Raw genomic sequence first — 17,293 nt, 5'->3', positions numbered from 1 at the left:
CGTTAAACCACAAGCAAAAGTAGTGTAAGAAACTAAAAAACAAACCAAAGATAGCTGTATCGAAAACTTTCCATTATAAAAGTTGTACAACACGTAATATCAGATCTTTATGTTCTATGCACTTTTACCTTAGAACAATAAAAACGTGGATATTTGTGTTTATTACATTTTTCACAAACGTCCTAATATTTCTGGAAGTATTTGTTCCATCTAAACCTTGTATAGGACAAAAACTATACACACAACATTTCTGATCACTCACGCCTCATACATTTTTACCACATGGGCTATGAAAATAGAGCTTCACGTATTTCGATTTTTTGTGCTAAGCCCATCAATGCCAAACGTCTCTGATCTACATGAACAATAACTACTCTTATTCTTCCTTCCCCTCTTTCCAGTTTATTGGGGTAGCCACTGATATGGTCCTAGCCAAGTTTCACTGTCGGATGCCCTTCATGACGCCAAGTCTATATGGAAGGATGTATTCACTGTCACGTGTTCCTATGGTGGTTAGTAGACTAGTGTGCTATGTTGTATGTAGATGAAGAGAAGTGTGTTGAGATGGACACAAAAACTCACCTCCGAACCAGGGGGATTACCCATACGCAATTAAAATTTCGGTCCGGCCTGGAATCGAACCCGCGGCCTAGTGAACCTAGTACCCTGACCATTCATCATTCAAAGAGCCGGATCAACAATGACATTACACTGACTGTTGTTAAGTGAGACGTGCTCTCTCTCTCTTCTGTTGCGAGATACAATTAATTTTAATTGGTTAAACTTCTCATGGTAAATCGACTATTACAAGGACTTGAACATTGGTATCCACAGGTTATCTCACAGTGCATTTCACTCCGGTGTTCGTTTGCTTCTGTAGTTTCCATTAATTGAATGCAGCCTCTTTTTCTGGTTCGTTAACCACCGATCACTTAGCGGCATGACCGCTGCCGGCACTTCGTGACGCTCCAGTGGGGTTAAACCCGCTGAAACACGTCCTAATTATATTTCTGACTTGGGAAATATATAAAGAAATTTCTTAAACATTCGGTTTCATTTGCATCACGCAACTGATTGATTGAAAGCGATAACAAGTGGCCAGTGAATTAGTAGATCTCCCGTTGTTACTTTGGGGATTTCACATAAACAAGTGGAGTTACTCATACTTCGCACGGGTTTATGTAATAGTAAAATCTTTATTCTTCTTTTGGACATAACAAGAAATCCTTGTTTCTTAGGATATGCAGAGAAATGAGCTCACCGGACAAAAAATTAGCCATCCCTGGAAAAATCAATAGAAGCATCATTTAGTACCTGTAGCTCCGCCGCTGGACTTGATGACTGCCTGAATTCTGTTAGGAAACGAGTCCACAAGTTGTGCAGGTTCGTCGCATCCAGGTTAAGCCACTCGCTGAAGATTTGATCGCGCAGTTCCACCAAATTGCGGGGTTGCTGATGTCGGTGTTTTACGCGCTGTTCCAACAGGTCCCACAGATTATCAATGGGGTTTCAAGTCAGGTGATTTTGAAGGCCAAGTGTTCATAAAACCAGTGACATATGCGTCCAGCCCTATGAACTTTGTTGTTGTCATCTTGAAAATTCGGGGTATCATTAGCATACGCATCATGCAAACGATGACTGAAAGGCGACACCTGATCATCCAGAATGTTTTAAACAAACATGCTGGTTCATGTTAGTGGTCGCCTCAGTGAGCGAGCGCAATCCATGATACGAAAAACGTCCCCGAAACATCACAGACCCACCTCAGGCTTGAACCTGACCTTGGACACATCCAGGATGAAATGCCTCATTTGACTTTTGGTGCACTCGATGACGTGCGTCATTGGAATACAGTCAAAAACGTGATTCGTCAGACCACATTACGTTCCGCCAGTCAGTTACTGTTTACATTGAATGATTTCTAGCCCATTGAAGACGCGCAGTTTTACCTGGCTGTGTGAGCAATGGCCTGTTGCGAAGTGATCGATTCCAAATGCTCATTGCATGCAGTTCCCGTCGCAATGTTCTCTTGCTAACAGGTTGGGATGGACGTTCATTTCCTGACTGCAGCTATTCCTGTCGGGTTTGAAAGCGATTTTGATTCAGAAGCTGTGATAGGCGTCTACGGTCCCTCTCAGTCAGGATATTTTACCGACCACAATTCTGACATTGTGTTTCGTGGCCACGTGTAGTACACCACTGCTTGCAGACACGTTGACCAGTCCGGTGCGAAACACCAACAAACCCAGCAACTTCACGCACCGTATGGCCGTCGGCACGATTGTCCCTTTTTCCACTCCGTCACATCATGAACAACTCCAGATTGTATAAAATAGTGACCAAGTATTTTGGAATCCTAGTCACTCAATAAATTTTGAGCAACACAAGAAGACCGTAAAAAAACATTATCATTGCTGTTACAAATTGTCTTCACATTCCCATGCCATCATTGGGAGAGTGGATATCATAAATCTTGCGCTATCTGTACGGGTTTAACGATCCATCTGTGCATACGCAGTAGGGTGACTGTATATTTTTTTCAGTGAGCTTAGTAAGAATTGGTGCTCATCATGTCCTTCTCTACCAGTATAAACATTAATTACAGTGCTCAAACAAGTTTTGCATATTACGATTTCACTTCGATAGCTGCAGTCGCTTAAGTGCTACCAGTATCCAGTATTCGGGAGACAGTAGGTTCGAACCCCACTGTCGGCAGCCTTGAAAATGGTTTTCCGTGGTTTCCCATTTTCACACCAAGCAAATGCTGGGACTGTACCTTAATTAAGGTCACGGCCGCTTCCTTCCCACTCCTAGCCCTTCCCTGTCCCATCGTCGCCATAAGACCTATCTGTGTCGGTGCGACGTAAAGCAACTAGTAAAAAAAAAGAAATGTCACGGTACCTCAAATATGTTTACAGTATGCACTGTAGGCCAATGTCTGAGACGCATAAAGACGCATGTAATGACACATGACTCACTTGACTCTGAGCGGCATGTGTCATTTGTGCTCTTTTATTATAAACCCGCAGAAGATTCTAGTAGTTCTCAATTCCAAATCATTCTGGGCGCTTGGTTCATTGTTAATCAGCTCCTTATCGCGAGCCCCAATACTTCCTCGGCACCATTGTTGTGCGTGCTGCTCGCCCCGTCCACATTGTCACCGCTGCATTGGCAGTATCGCGTACTGTCGGCCTCCCCACACTCGGTCTTCATTGTCACATATTATGAACAAGGACTGCAATTTGTCTGTTCGAAGAGCGCACTTGGGACAAGTAAGCATTGAACCAATGATACTTTCGTGTTGTACCATCTGATATTCATTCGTTGTTGATACTACCGTGTACCGGGCGAGTTGGCCGTGCGGTTAGATTCGCACAGTTGTGAGCTTGCATCCGGGAGATAGTGGATTCGAATCCCACTGTCGGCAGCCCTGAAGATGGTTTTCCGTGGTTTCCCATTTTCACACCAGGCAAATGCTGGGGCTGTACCTTAATTAAGGCCACGGCCGCTTCCTTCCCACTCCTTGGCCTTCCCTATCCCATCGTCGCCGTAAGACATTTCTGTGTCGGTGCGACGTAACGAAAAAAAAAAAAGAGAAAAGATACTACCGTGACCATTTCTGCTCAAGATCTTTCATTCGTAATGCCTTGACTTTTGAGTCCATCTTGAAACTTTATCAGAAGATATTTTGTGTAAATTATTTGCAGTAGCACATCTCGAGTACGAATACTTGAATAATAATATTAATAATAATAATAATAATAATAATAATAATAATAATAATAATAATAATAATAATATTTGTTTGTGCAACCCTTGTCTCGTTTCTTTATGGGGTCGGGTATGAGATGAGATGAATCTGTCGTGGCGGGTTTTTATGACCGAATGGCCTTACTGACGTCAACCTCATCAGAGGAGTTAATGCGATGAAATGAATGGCGTGACATATGATAGTTGGGAAGGGGAGGGTGAAACCCGGTGCCGACACGTAGCCTACTCCTGTCGAATAGCCCCCAAGGGGTCTGCTCAAGGCTTAACGTCTCCATCCGACGGACGAATCACCATCAACAGCGTCATATGTCCTCACTCCATATGAGCACTGCGGAGAGATTTGGAATTTAATTGAGGCTTTTGGCACGCAATCTAGTGATTAGAAATTGTATACCACCACCTCCCGCTACGTGGGATGTTGTAGAACAATGACGTGGACAGGCGATGGGAGTTGGAGGACATTCTGTGTTTTAATGACAGTGATTACTCGTGCTCTAGATTTGCAATCAGGAAACGTTCTGCAACACATCGACACTGTTCTCAGGGTCGTACTAATTTTTTATCATGTCCTAACCTTTCATCTCATTTGCGAGGCACTTTACTTCTTGTGACAGCTTAGTCACTACCGTTACTACACTGTTTGACGTGTATGGAAGTACGAGCATTGCATAGAATGTCATGTTTAGAAATAGATTAGCAAAGTCTTCTAATAGGCTTAGAGTACTCCCAGTGATATTAAGTTGGGAGAACAGATTGTGGTGTATTTAGTTTTACTTGACTACTGATATTGTGACCATAGCCACGGAACCTCCAATTTAGTGCTGACTCCGAATCACAGCGACCTGATCGTTCATTTCAAAAATCCCAGAAGCACATCTTGGTGGAAATCAAGTGACCGTGACATTCATTATGAGACCAGAAATTTCATGAAGTGATAGATTACAATGCTGTCAGGTATCAAATACCCCCTTACCCATACGATCGTTTAGCTGCAAGACTTGCAGTGGCACGATCTGTTATAATCCTAACTATTTATGCAACTCACCCTAAACAACTGTGGAGCGGGCAACTCACTTGTATTCCAAGCTAGGCGCATGAAATCCTTGGCCCTAGTCTTGATGCACAAGAAAAGTGGCGCAAGGATATTAACCTTCCTCTTTCATTAATTTGATTTGATGGGGGTGTGATCAGCTCAGTGGCTTAACTGCTGAATTCACACCTGGAAGGCTGAGGCTCGAATCCTGGTCAACCCTGAGTCGATGTTTTCATCTCAAGAATCACCTGGCGACGGGAATGGCATCTGGTCTCAAACCCCAGGCCAAAACCAAAATGAGTCTGGGTGGCTCCAGCAACCCCAGAAATAACTGGGATAAGCCGGAGAATTTTTTTCATTCATTTAACTTAGTTTATAACAGTCAGTGATCGTAATACAAATCGTGTTTAATTTTGTACCCAATAATCGGTGAGTGGAATATGTCTGTATATACCCACGTAGAAAGCATGGCCGTCCTTTCTGACATCACCCTGCATAGAGGGATGTGTCCACTATTGCGTGCTTCAGGGGCGGTTGGTAGTGTGCTAAGTATGCTTGCATTCAGACAAACACGAACATCTAGGCCAAGATCCAGAGAAATAAACCAGACGCGGCTAAATTCCCCAGCCTGGCTGAGAATCGAACCCGGAACCGTCTGAGCCAAAAGCCGCTACGCTGATCATTCAGATGTGGGGCAGGACCTTCACCAGGGAACTGCTTTAGTTAACTTTAACAGTAGAACCCATTTTTCGGAACTAATAGCAGTTCACCTCTTGATTGAAGGCTGAGTACTGTGGACTTGTTTCTGTGACAAAAACCTTCAACGCCTTTTCTTGGTCGTTACAAAGATGAAAACCCACTCTTGCGTTATGTGCACTATTATACTGAACATCGAGCTGCATATCAGTACAGTTGCAACTGGCTAATATTATAGTTCTAAGCAATTTCATGCCGTGGTTGTTGTAACTGTGACTAGCGTAAGAAGATTAAGGTAAGCTGTTTAATTATCCCCGGTAAAGTTAGGGATGTACTGAATTACCTTTCTTCTACTACACTAAAAAGAACAAAGTTGTTTAACATAACTAGTGCCGTACGATGTAAGCAGTACTGTCTGTATCACCTAGTGTCGTGATTTGGCATTGCTTTCTCGTAAGAAATGCGTCAGGCTTCTCTTTGTCATTTTAGCGAACGGTACTGGGATGATTTGTTGAGATGGTAGAGCGCTAGCCAGCTGAAGTTCGATCGCAGTTCAGTCCAGTGGTATTTGGATGTGCTCAAATTTGCCAGACTCATGTCGTTAGATTCACTAGCATTAAAAGAACTCGCGCAATACAAATAATATTGACGTGTCTGAAAATCATAAATGTACTTAGCGGGACGTAAAACAAAACAAAAAAAATTATTATTATCATCATCTAATTTGCTTTCTATATCACTGGTGTTAGGTTTTCGAGGCATAGGATATCTTTTATTATCGCACCTTTAATTGATCTTCTCTTTCTTTAAGGTTTCCTTCTCTTCTTTTGTCTTCTTCATCCAAGGGGTTCATAATGCTGTTGATTTCTGTTAATGGTATGCGTTGAATACTCCTTTAATTGTTACTGATTTTAATAGGTACAGACTATTGTAACGTTCCTTGCCTGAATGGTCAGCGTCGATAACTTAAGTTCAGAGTGCCCTGGGTTCGATTACCGGACGGCATGGGATTTTAACCGCATCTGCTTAATTCTTCTGGTTCGAGGATTGGATGTTCGTATATACAAAATAGCAGAATGTTTGTTGCTCTGAGAACTGGTTTTAGTATACCAATAAATACACTGACATAGATTTAACTTCTTAAATTACTAGTCACTGCGCCCACACCCTTCAGTATAAAGTACATCTTTAGAAGTCAGAACATTGGTTTTCTCAGTCTAATTTTCTCTTCATAGACTGTACTTTCCTCTTTAATCTCGCAAAAAAGAAAAAAAGAAATATGTATCTCCACTTCTTCGAAAGATATGTAACATTTCCCTCTCTCCAACTCTACATCTCGAAGAGGAAGAATATTGCACTTAAGAATAAAATCCACCTCTTTCGGTCAACATGGACACTCCTCAAGATCGTCCTCGTCTTGCTCAAGGTAATGCAAATGTGGTGCCTACATCAGAGACTGAGGATTTCTATTCGCAACCATGTTCGAAACGAAGTCATTCGACAATTTTGTGACCATCAGGCTTCTGTCAAAGAATACATTCAAAAGCGGTGATTGCAACAATTCGGTATTGTTTTTCGAATGAACACCACTCGACTACCGACAACGGTCAACTCAATGGAAGATCCAACGATCTGCCCAAAGGAAAGCTGTCTCAAAAACATCGAGGAAGATCTGAAGGGCCACCGTCCAAAATATCAGCGACGCCAAGACCTTAGCGAAGGATGGAGGCATGTCGTGAACATTCTCTGCAGTCTAGCGGCATCCACAGCAGTGCACTTGTTACGAGGCTCGCCCCCACATCTTTACACCAGCTACGGATCAAAGAAGAAGAAGAAGAAGAAGAAGAAGAAGAAGAAGAAGAAGAAGAAGAAGAAGAATGTCACTACGCCCCCACTCTGTTAAATGTTTGTTGCTCATATTCCGTAAACAGTTTCCCACATGTTTCTCATCATCGTTCAAAATCTCTAGAAGGTATTTACATGAAATATTATGGTAATGTAGTTTACTTACATAAACCAATTGCTCGAGGATCTTTTATTGGACACATGTAATTTACGTTTTAAAATAATTATTGTAAAAAATTAGTAATCAAGAAACAAGTATTTTCTGTGGAAATATCATAGTGGTTCTACAGTATGTTCTTGATGTGTCTTTAAATAATTTCACTAAAGAATCATGTGATTGCTTAAAGAATAGTTGTAATTATAGTGCAGACTTCATTTAACTGCAAATACATGACGTAAACTGTGCATTTTTCTTCATTTAAGCTAGTGAAAGATTTACCTTCCACATTAATCTGAATAATAAGACTACCTTACTTCTTACGGAAAAAACCAGGATAGTAGATTATGTCTTTTGAATATTCTGGAATTACTACAATTCGTACAAATCTTATTTTCCGATGCATTTTATCCTAACATTATATGGCTTTTAGCTTTTAAGATCCTCCTTATCCTAGCTTTGTGGTCTAGCTAGGTGTGTGGACTGCTGTTCCACGCTTGTAATGTACGGAACCAACACACATGTAACAGCTCATACGAATGTATTGTCTCCCTATTTAGTTCACGGAGAGCAAGAACCACTTGTGCGACAACCGTGACTACTACCATGTAATAACTCGACGATAAATCCAGCACTTACTTTCGAAATAGATCCTCACAAGTTCTTGCTTCATACATTAGAATAATACTCTAGAATCCAATGTTGTTTAGCGCCGAACATCACTGTCAGTTCTGCGTCCATGTTCAGACCGACTTAGTGCTTTTGTCTTCTGGGCTCGAGATTGAGGGATCGACAGTAATTTAAGAACACTTAAATACGAAAGACCGTCTACCGGCAGACCTTCAGTCCTTACCCGTAAGGCAGCTGGATACCGGAGACCACCACATCAAGAAGCAACCCAGCTGCTGGAAAATGGGTTTGACTCAACGGTGGAATGGGCACAAGAATGATCAGAAACAAATACACGTGACCATGAACTAATCGGCAATCCATACGCTGAAGAGCGTAGTTTCCATAATCCAAGACAGATATGAGTACAGCTGATCCGGTATCGTACTAGTCAAGGTATTTAAAGCACAGGAAGATTTTCTGCAGTAACAGCCTACGCGACTGTGTTTCAGTCCAGACTGTATATCACACAGTAGAGGAATGTCACAAAAGATGATTTTCAGGTGGGCTACAGGTCCTAAATAGAAAGAAGGTTACTGTATGGATCAAGTCCCGTAACTAAGTTATCCGATTCTTAAACGTTCTTCTGGTTGTATGTAATTAATCTTATTTTTCATTTGTACATTGATACTACTACTACTACTACTACTACTCATTAATGTGGCTAGATTTACTGGCTCGTTGAAGCTTTACATTTTTGGTTAAAATTCCGTGTTTGCAGCGTCTGCCAGCAATTCAAGGGACGCTAAGTACATATTATTATTATTATTATTATTATTATTATTATTATTATTATTATTATTATTATTATTATTATTATTATTAATAATATTATTATTGCTGTAATAATGTTATTGGTTTTTATATCCCACTAACTACTTTTGACGGTTTTCGGAGACGACGAGGTGCCGGAATTTTATCCCGTAGTTCCGTGCCAGTGAATCTACCGACAAGAGGCTGACGTATTTGAAGACCTTCAAATACCACCGGACTGAGCAAGGATCGAACCTGCTAAGTTGGTATCAGAAGGCCAGCGCCTCAAACGTCTGAGCCGCTCAGCCCGGTGTTATTATTATTATTATTATTATTATTATTATTATTATTATTATTATTATTATTATTATTATTATTATTATTATTATTATATGAACTCCTTGAATATTACTGCAAATAAAGAAATAATGGTTTATACATGAATAACGAGCTTTTTGATAGAATGGTTCTCAAAGTGCAGAGGTAAAATATCCGGCGTTTTTAGTCTGTTCCAGTAGTTCAGATATGGTGCTATTATCCTCATCCCAGAACTTCAATATCTGTAGCTGCTGGGGTAGGGAAAGTTAAAATTAACTTCCCTTTTCTAGAGCAATTTTGGTGGTTTTGAACAGAAATGTATATTCATTTATTGTGCTACCTACAGTGTTTAGCAGCGAGGTTGGATTGTTAGCAGTTGCCTTAAAGATTAACCAAACTTATTGCTTCAAAATCTGTTCCAAAAATGTTTGTATCTTCGTGTGTACTTGATAATTTATTCTCTTAACTATTTCTATACTGGCCAGTCTTTAAAGTGGTGAATAAACTTAGTTATCGTTAGCAACATTTTCCTTGTTCTAATGGAAAGCAGTGTGCTTGTGTCATGTTGCAGGTTCCATTTCTGATGGCGGACGTGTGACCATGTTGTTGGTGCCAGTCCCCATCCTTCTGCTGATCTACGCTATGCTCTTCCTTCTTTTGAGTCCCGCGGTGCTGCTGTTTGCCTTCATCTTGCCGCATCTGCCGCTGCTCCTGCTGCGCCGGGTAGCTACCATCCCCATGGAGTCCATATGAGCAATGATCTGCTCCACCCACCTCCGGCTACATCACCGTGGTCAGTTTTGGAAAATACACATTAATTTGAATAATAGTCGTATTTATACTATCTGCCGTGACTTTCTGGGTATACATTAAGTGGCCAAAAGTCACGGGAAAACGCTTAATGTGATGTTAATAACGAGTTTCTCCTCCGCGAGCCCTCAAAATGGCAGTAGTGCGGCGATGCATCGACTCTACAAGGTGTTCGAATCGTTCTGGAGGGATCTGGACCCACGCACCTTGCAATGATACTCACAGTTGGTCTTGTGTAGTTGGTGCGGCGTTCATGGTACGTACACCAGCATCGACAGCATCTCATAAATGCTCGATTGGATTAAGATCGGGAGATTTGGAGGGCCAATCCATGGTCGTAACTTCGCTGGAGTTCTCCTCCAACCAGCTGCGTGCCACCACAGAGCGGTGACATGGCGCATTGTCCTGTTGAAACATGGCATCTGCATCAGGGTACTCTAGGGTCAGAAAGGGATGCATATGGTTTGAAAGAATGTCCACATAACGTGTACCTGTCAGCGCTCCCTGCAGCCAGACAAGGGGGCCTAATTGCGACCATGAGAACGCCGCCCAGACAAGAACTGAGCCACCTCCCGTCTGGACACAACCTTGTAGACAAGCAGGATCCATAGCTTCATGGGACATACACCACACTCTCACGCGCCCATCAGCTCGATACAACTGGAACCGGGATTCTTCGGACCATACCACCCGCCACTGTTCCATGGTCCATTGCCGATGTTCGCGGGCCCATGCACGTCGTTGAACTCTGTGACGAGGTCTCAGCAAAGGGACACGAGTTGGTCGTCGGCTGGTGAAGCCTGTGGGGTACAATTGCCTCCTTACAGTCCTGGTAGAAATGGGTTCCTGACTCCCAACATTCAACTGGGCGGTGATCTGACTCAGAGTAGCCCCTCGAGCGCCCAGTGTTGATTCTGCGGAGGTGACGTGATGTCCGTTCGTTAAACACTTGTGGTCTTCCCATGCAGCGGTTTACACTTGTGCTAACATTCTCTCTGCGATATTGAAGATCCACCCTCGACACTGTTGACCTCAGAAACCCGTTTCGTGTGTAATATCCGCAATGCTATTATCCATGCACCGTACGCCGATGGTCATCCCACGAAGTCGGTTAACTCGCGACGTGTTGCCATCTTCACGACACTGGTGTCTGTGACATACTGCTCAGCTACGCGTAACGCTCAGGGGTCATACCTGGCCCATATTCTATATACCCCTTCCCGTGACTTCTGGCCACTCAGTGTGTATGGTAACTTAAAATCTGCTGTAATTTTATGTTAATTTTTTTTACGTCCCACTGACATTTTTTACGGTTTTCGGAGACGTCGAGGTACCGGAATTTAGCTACGCAGGAGTTCTTTTACGTGCCAGTAAATCTACCGACCCGAGGCTGACGTATTTGAGCATCTTCAAATACCACCGGACTGAGTCAGGATCGAACCTGGTAAGTTGGGATCAGAAGACCAGCGCCTGAACCGTCTGAACCACTCAGCCCGGCTCATTTTATGGAAAATATATGTAAACGTGAGTGGCATTTAGAATATCCGCCTGTGGCTCAGTCCGGTGGTATTTGAATGTGCTCAAATACTTCAGCCTCGTGTCGGTAGATTTACTGGCATGTAAAAAACTCCTGCGGGACTACCTCGGCGTCTCTAAAACCCGTAAAAGTAGTTAGTGGACTTAAAGCCATTATTATTATTATTATTATTATTATTATTATATCCGCCGGCGTTTATGGGAAATTGATGTAACCTTGAGCGATATTCTGGATATCCGCTGTCACTTTATGGAAAATAAATAAAGTTCAAGTGACTCTTAAACTATCTGCCGTCAGTTTATAGAAAATATCTGTAAACTTCAGTGATATTTACACTATATAGCAAATGTATGTTAAAAGACATCTACACTGTCCGCCGTCTCTGTATACGAAATAAATATACTGTATGTGACTTTAAATGATTAGAATATCTGCCGTCAGTTTATGGAAAATTAAACATTAGGGCATACGTGGCGTTTAAAATATCCGTCTTCAGTAAGCCTATATGAAACTTAAGTGGCATTCGGAATGTCCATCTTCAGTTTCTGGAAAATATGTGGAAATTTAATTGAAATTTATATTATTTGCCGACGTAAGCTACATGGAAACAATATGTAAAATTAAAAATATCCGTCGTTATTGAGTGGCACTTAGAAAATCTGTGTTCAGTTAACGGAAACCATATGTGAACATTTAGAATAGAGCCTAACCACCATCAGTTTATGGAAATGAAATGTCGTATGGCTTTTAGTGCCGGGATATCCTAGGACGGGTTCGGCTCGTCAGGTGCAGGTCTTTTTTATTTGACTCCCGTAGGCGACCTGTGCGTCGTGATGAGGATGAAATGATTATGAAGACACGACATACACCCAGCTCCTGTGCCAGGGTAATTAACCAATGATGGTTAAAATTCCTGACCCTGCCGGGAATCGAACCCGCGACCCCTGTGACCAAAGGCCAGCACGCTAACCATTTAGCCATGGAGCCAGACACTTTATGGAAACAACATGTGAACTTATGTGCCATTAAAAAATATCTGCTTCCAGTTTATGATGACAATATGTGAACTTAGGTAGCATTTAGTATATACTAGCTGATGTACCCGTGGTTCGGTTTGGAATTCTAGGCCTACAATGTTTACAGAATTCTAGGTTAAGTAGTGTAGATGTAGTGTTTAAGATCATATTACATAAGCATAGCTCTTAACGCTACCCCAGAAACGCGACGGGAAAGTCACCATACGTCTTTTCTCATGTGAAGACTGGGTTAGGGAATGTTCATTGTAATTGCAGGCCCTCCTGCCTACTATCAGTCACAATCAAGTTGGGGAATTTTAATTATGATGGCACGTCCACTTGCCTACTGCTAGTCAATCAAGTTGGGCAGTTTTCATTATAATGGCAGAAACTTACTCTACACCTGCCTTTTTTACATATTCAGAAAGACTGTCTTTGTGATTTTCCAAACTGAAATCAACATAGGTCATTACAATGAAGTCAGCTGGAATATTGCGATTAAAAGCAATGCTATCATATGAAATATTTGATCAAATGGGAAATCGCACATTTTCTCTCTTTTAACGAACAGTACTACGCTGCCAATCTAACAGATCAGAGTTCCTGACCTGGAATGACCAGGCCGCAGACAGCCGTGAACACTCCTCTGCCATTGTTCCTTTAAGTGTCCACACTGCTAATTCCAATCAGCGCCTCAGAGTAGGGACCCAATAGCTGGAATATTATGATGAACCAGTGTGTTACGTACTAGTATTATTTAAAAAAAGTCATGAACCAGATGAATGACCCGCTAAAGAAGAGAGTTATCTAACTCCCCAGTTACTTCCCGCCAATATTCAGGCAGGCTGCTATACTCCGTTCGCAGCAGTACTCCCACATATCGGAGATGAGTGGCAACAGAAGAGACAAAGCATATCACATAAAACAATGGTCAGTGTAATGTTATTGTTGATCAGTTTTATGAGCTTTCGATATTGAAGGCCTTCCTATTTAGTGATACTCTGTGATATTAGGACATCTAATGTAAGGGGAAACTTCCTTTCTTTCACGACTCCCTCATGTCTTATTCTTCAAGGCTCGTTCCTTTACGATCTTCCTTCGTCAACTCTTGTACTTTTCTGACCCCAACAGTGTGGAAGCCTAGGAAATCTTAAATTTTCATGCCCTTCGTGATTCTCGTCTTTCTTAGGCCGATACCTTCAGTTTTGAAAGTGTGAACCCATTCCATTTTCTCATTTTAACATTAAATTTCAGGTGCCTTCCCCTAAACTACCATTTCATCCAGCATGAATAAAATTATGAGGCTGTAGTTCCTTATTCCCCGATTTTAAATACCGATTTTCAGTAAATTCTCTTCGGACCTTTTCTCGTGATGCCCGTACGTACATACATACAGCCAGCCAGACAGACGTTAGTTTACAGTATGCAGAACAAACTTAATATTAGTGACATTCACAACAGCCACTGTCTGTTCCGCCTTACTGGTCAGGCTCTTAATCGAGATGATGATAGTGAATTGCCAATACGATTCCAGCCGCTTTATTTCTGAAATCTACTTCTTATATTCAGATCTACATAGTGAGTGCTTGAAGGCGATGCAGCTGCCCGTGGAAATAAGAGGGATCTCCTGGGGTTACGTAAGAAGGGAAAGGCATTGACAAGTTCATGCCCTCGGCGGACTCACAGAAGTGTTGGACGGTTGTATGTATCTGTGCAGAAGGACAGGTGAAAGTCATGGCCAGCTACATTTTGATTCTGCGAGGCCATATTGTAACATTGTTGTAGTTGTCCCCTAGCTTGACTTGACTAAGTCCTGGCTAACCTTCCATTTTGGTGTTTTAGTGGTCGTACTTTTGTGAAGATTTTCACGGAAGACATAGGTCTTTCACTGACAGTTAATCTAAATCACAAAATTGTGCCTCTCGAGGTTTCCCATTTTCACACCCGGCAAATGCTGGGGCTGTACCTTAATTAAGGCCACGGCCGCTTCCTTCCCATTCCTAGGCCTTTCCTGTCCCATCGTCGCCATTAGACCTATCATTGTCGGTGCGACGTGAAGCAACTAGTGAAGAAGAACATTGTGCCTCTAATCTCAACATCAACTCCATACACCAGGCAGATCCAGAGTTATAGAATTGGAGATATAGATTTAATTCAGTTTATGTTATCTTTGGGAAACCTGTGCCGTTACGTAGAAAAATATTTTTGTGTGCTTGTTTGATTTTTGATTGGTAGTCATCAGCTTTATCTGTTTACTTATGTTGAATACAGAAAGTTCTGAAATTCATTTGACTTACCGTTTGTATGCTTCAATGGATAAATTTACTTGAGGACACCTTGGTCGTTAGCAAGCATTTCAAGCTTTTATTTCAGTTAAGGAGTTTGTAGCCATATTTTATACTGAAGACTGAAGGTATTCTAGACTTGCTTGAAGTGCTGTAGCTGTTCCAAACTAGTTAGTTTTCCTGGTGTGATTAGCCCGTGTTTGAAATGCCAATAACATATTTTCTTCTACCGTATGCCGTTCAAATTTTGCACACGACTCGAGTGTTTTCTGGAAATACCGGTAGAGGTCATTGTAAAGTGTCCTTTTCTTAACTGTCTCCGTTTCAGTAACTACTGTTATACTTCACCATGGCACCCTACAGCCGTTTGTCTATTGAACCCTAAAACAATAGATTAATGGCGAAAATCGATACGGAGACAAAAAAAAGTAGAATTCGAGCCTTATTTCAAGTTCGTCAGATCACAGAAAAGATTACCATCCTTCGTATGTTTGATATGTTTTAGAAAACGGGCAATGACAGGAATGAAAACGACCTTGAGCACCAGATGTGTTAACTCCTCAAAATTTAAAGCGACACGAGTAGCGATGTAGCAGATTCCATAAACATCCACTGACCAAACTTCATGACAAATGTCTGAACTATATCTCGGCTCTTAAACGCAGAAGAGATTACCGAGTGATCTTCAACTAACACCATATAAATGATCGTATTATACAATGTGATGTAACAAGAGAAGTAATGGAGGTTGTATATAACATTATAGGTGGAAGATAAAGGACAAAACACTTTCGAGATATGGCTCTTGGATGAAGATTATTTTTACATTTTTGAAGCTTAAATAATCACAATGTAAGTTTTCGAGCCACCAGTGAACCACAATATATCCAAGAAAGAAAGCAATCTAGGGAAGAATGTGTCCGTTCACGTATCTTTATCCAACCGTGAATTAATCAGGCCCATTTTCTTCACTGAAACTCCTAAATCGCAATGTAGCTTGGATATGTTGCAAAATGATTTCTTGCTTCAACTTGTCGCTATCTAACTCAACTACCAAGCCGAACACGGTGTTCATGCAAAACGACGTGAAGTGTCTGTCATGATGGGCTACCTGGGGACAAACGTTGACATGCCATCATGTGACATGCAGTAATTGTAACAACCTAGAGCGACATAACGATGAATACTTCTGCTACCCCGCCTGCCACCCGGCGTCCGCGTGTTCGATTCCCGGCTGGGTCAGGGTTTTTAATTGTAAATGATTAATATCCCTGGCCTGGGGACAGGGTGCTTGTGTCGTCCTTAATGTTACTTTCTTCACATTCAACACTTTACGCTTCCGCCATTTCCAAATACATGCAGGTTCATAACATACGGTGCAAAGTAGTGGCAAAAGATCTTCATAGGTCGACGCCCCGAATAAATAGTATTTTAAAAAATTGAGTGATATTTTTAAAAGTAAGAAAGATCACAATATGAAGATAAATTTCAAATTCAAGAGAGCAAATTGGGGCAAGTATTCGTTTATTGGACGACAAGTTAGGGATTGAAATAATTTACCAAATTGTTTGTATGCATTTAAGAACAGGTAAACGACCTGGGCGACTGACTCTAAATGAAGATCAGTAGTGATTCTTTGATTGATTGATCGACTGATTGATTGATGTTAACATTATATCACGTAAGAAGTCAACAACATACCAACGAACGCACAGTTGTATCCCCCGACCCAGAGTATCAAGCTCCAGGACACTGTCCTTGAGGCGGTAGAGACGGGATCCCTCGCTGAGTCCGAGAGAAAAACCAACCCTGGAGGGTAAACAAGTACAGTTACATTAGATTTCTTCAGTGTAGTCACCCGTAAAGTCTGTTATCTTTTGCCAAATGTCGGGAAGCTGTTGGGGACCGTTGGCAAGGCGTTCTCTGTTTATGACAGCGACGGAGCGCCCTACTGTGGGGGGAACAGATGCCACGCCAGGAAATCGGCGGCCTCGGAGGGCTCCTTCAACATCGGAGACAGGTCGAAGTCTTAAGGACTCATGTCTGGTGAGTACGGAGGGTGTTCCAAGACCTCCCAATGCCACCGTGGCAATAAGAGCTTGACACCGTTCGCGACAGGACAACGTGCGCTGTCATGCAACACGCCAGGGCGATCGTCTCGTAATAAACGCGGACGTTTACGTCGTATAGCCGGACGTAGATGTCGCTCCAGAAACAGACTAGTAGTCATTGCTGACAATTTGTCCCTCCGGTACAGCATTTGTAAAAATAAAAGCACCCTCGTAGTCGTATGTCACAGTCAGCATAAGCTTCACCCAACAGGGTTCCTGTCGACATTTCTGTTGACGTGGCGAACCTGGGTAACACCATTCATTCGATTGACCCTTTAATCCAGGCTCGTAG

At 42.0% G+C, this 17,293-nt stretch overlaps 1 protein-coding gene across 4 annotated transcripts in view; it reads left to right on the top strand.

The window, feature by feature from the left end:
• LOC136867775 (uncharacterized) overlaps positions 1-17,293 on the top strand; it is a 143,085-nt gene that overhangs the window by 94,014 nt on the left and 31,778 nt on the right. For 2 of the 4 annotated variants that reach the window (XR_010859747.2, XR_010859746.2), the window contains exon 2: positions 9,793-10,035. The gene's annotated coding sequence lies outside the window, so the exon portion shown is untranslated. The remainder of the gene's footprint in view (positions 1-9,792; positions 10,036-17,293) is intronic. The other 2 variants (XR_010859745.2, XR_010859748.2) reach the window with 1 other exon arrangement.

This window comes from Anabrus simplex, chromosome 1 (genome assembly GCF_040414725.1).
Source record: "Anabrus simplex isolate iqAnaSimp1 chromosome 1, ASM4041472v1, whole genome shotgun sequence".
In the NCBI taxonomy this organism is placed as follows: domain Eukaryota; kingdom Metazoa; phylum Arthropoda; class Insecta; order Orthoptera; family Tettigoniidae; genus Anabrus; species Anabrus simplex.
The sequence above is the reverse complement of the archived record's forward strand: the minus strand, read 5'-3'. Positions and strand labels throughout refer to the sequence as shown.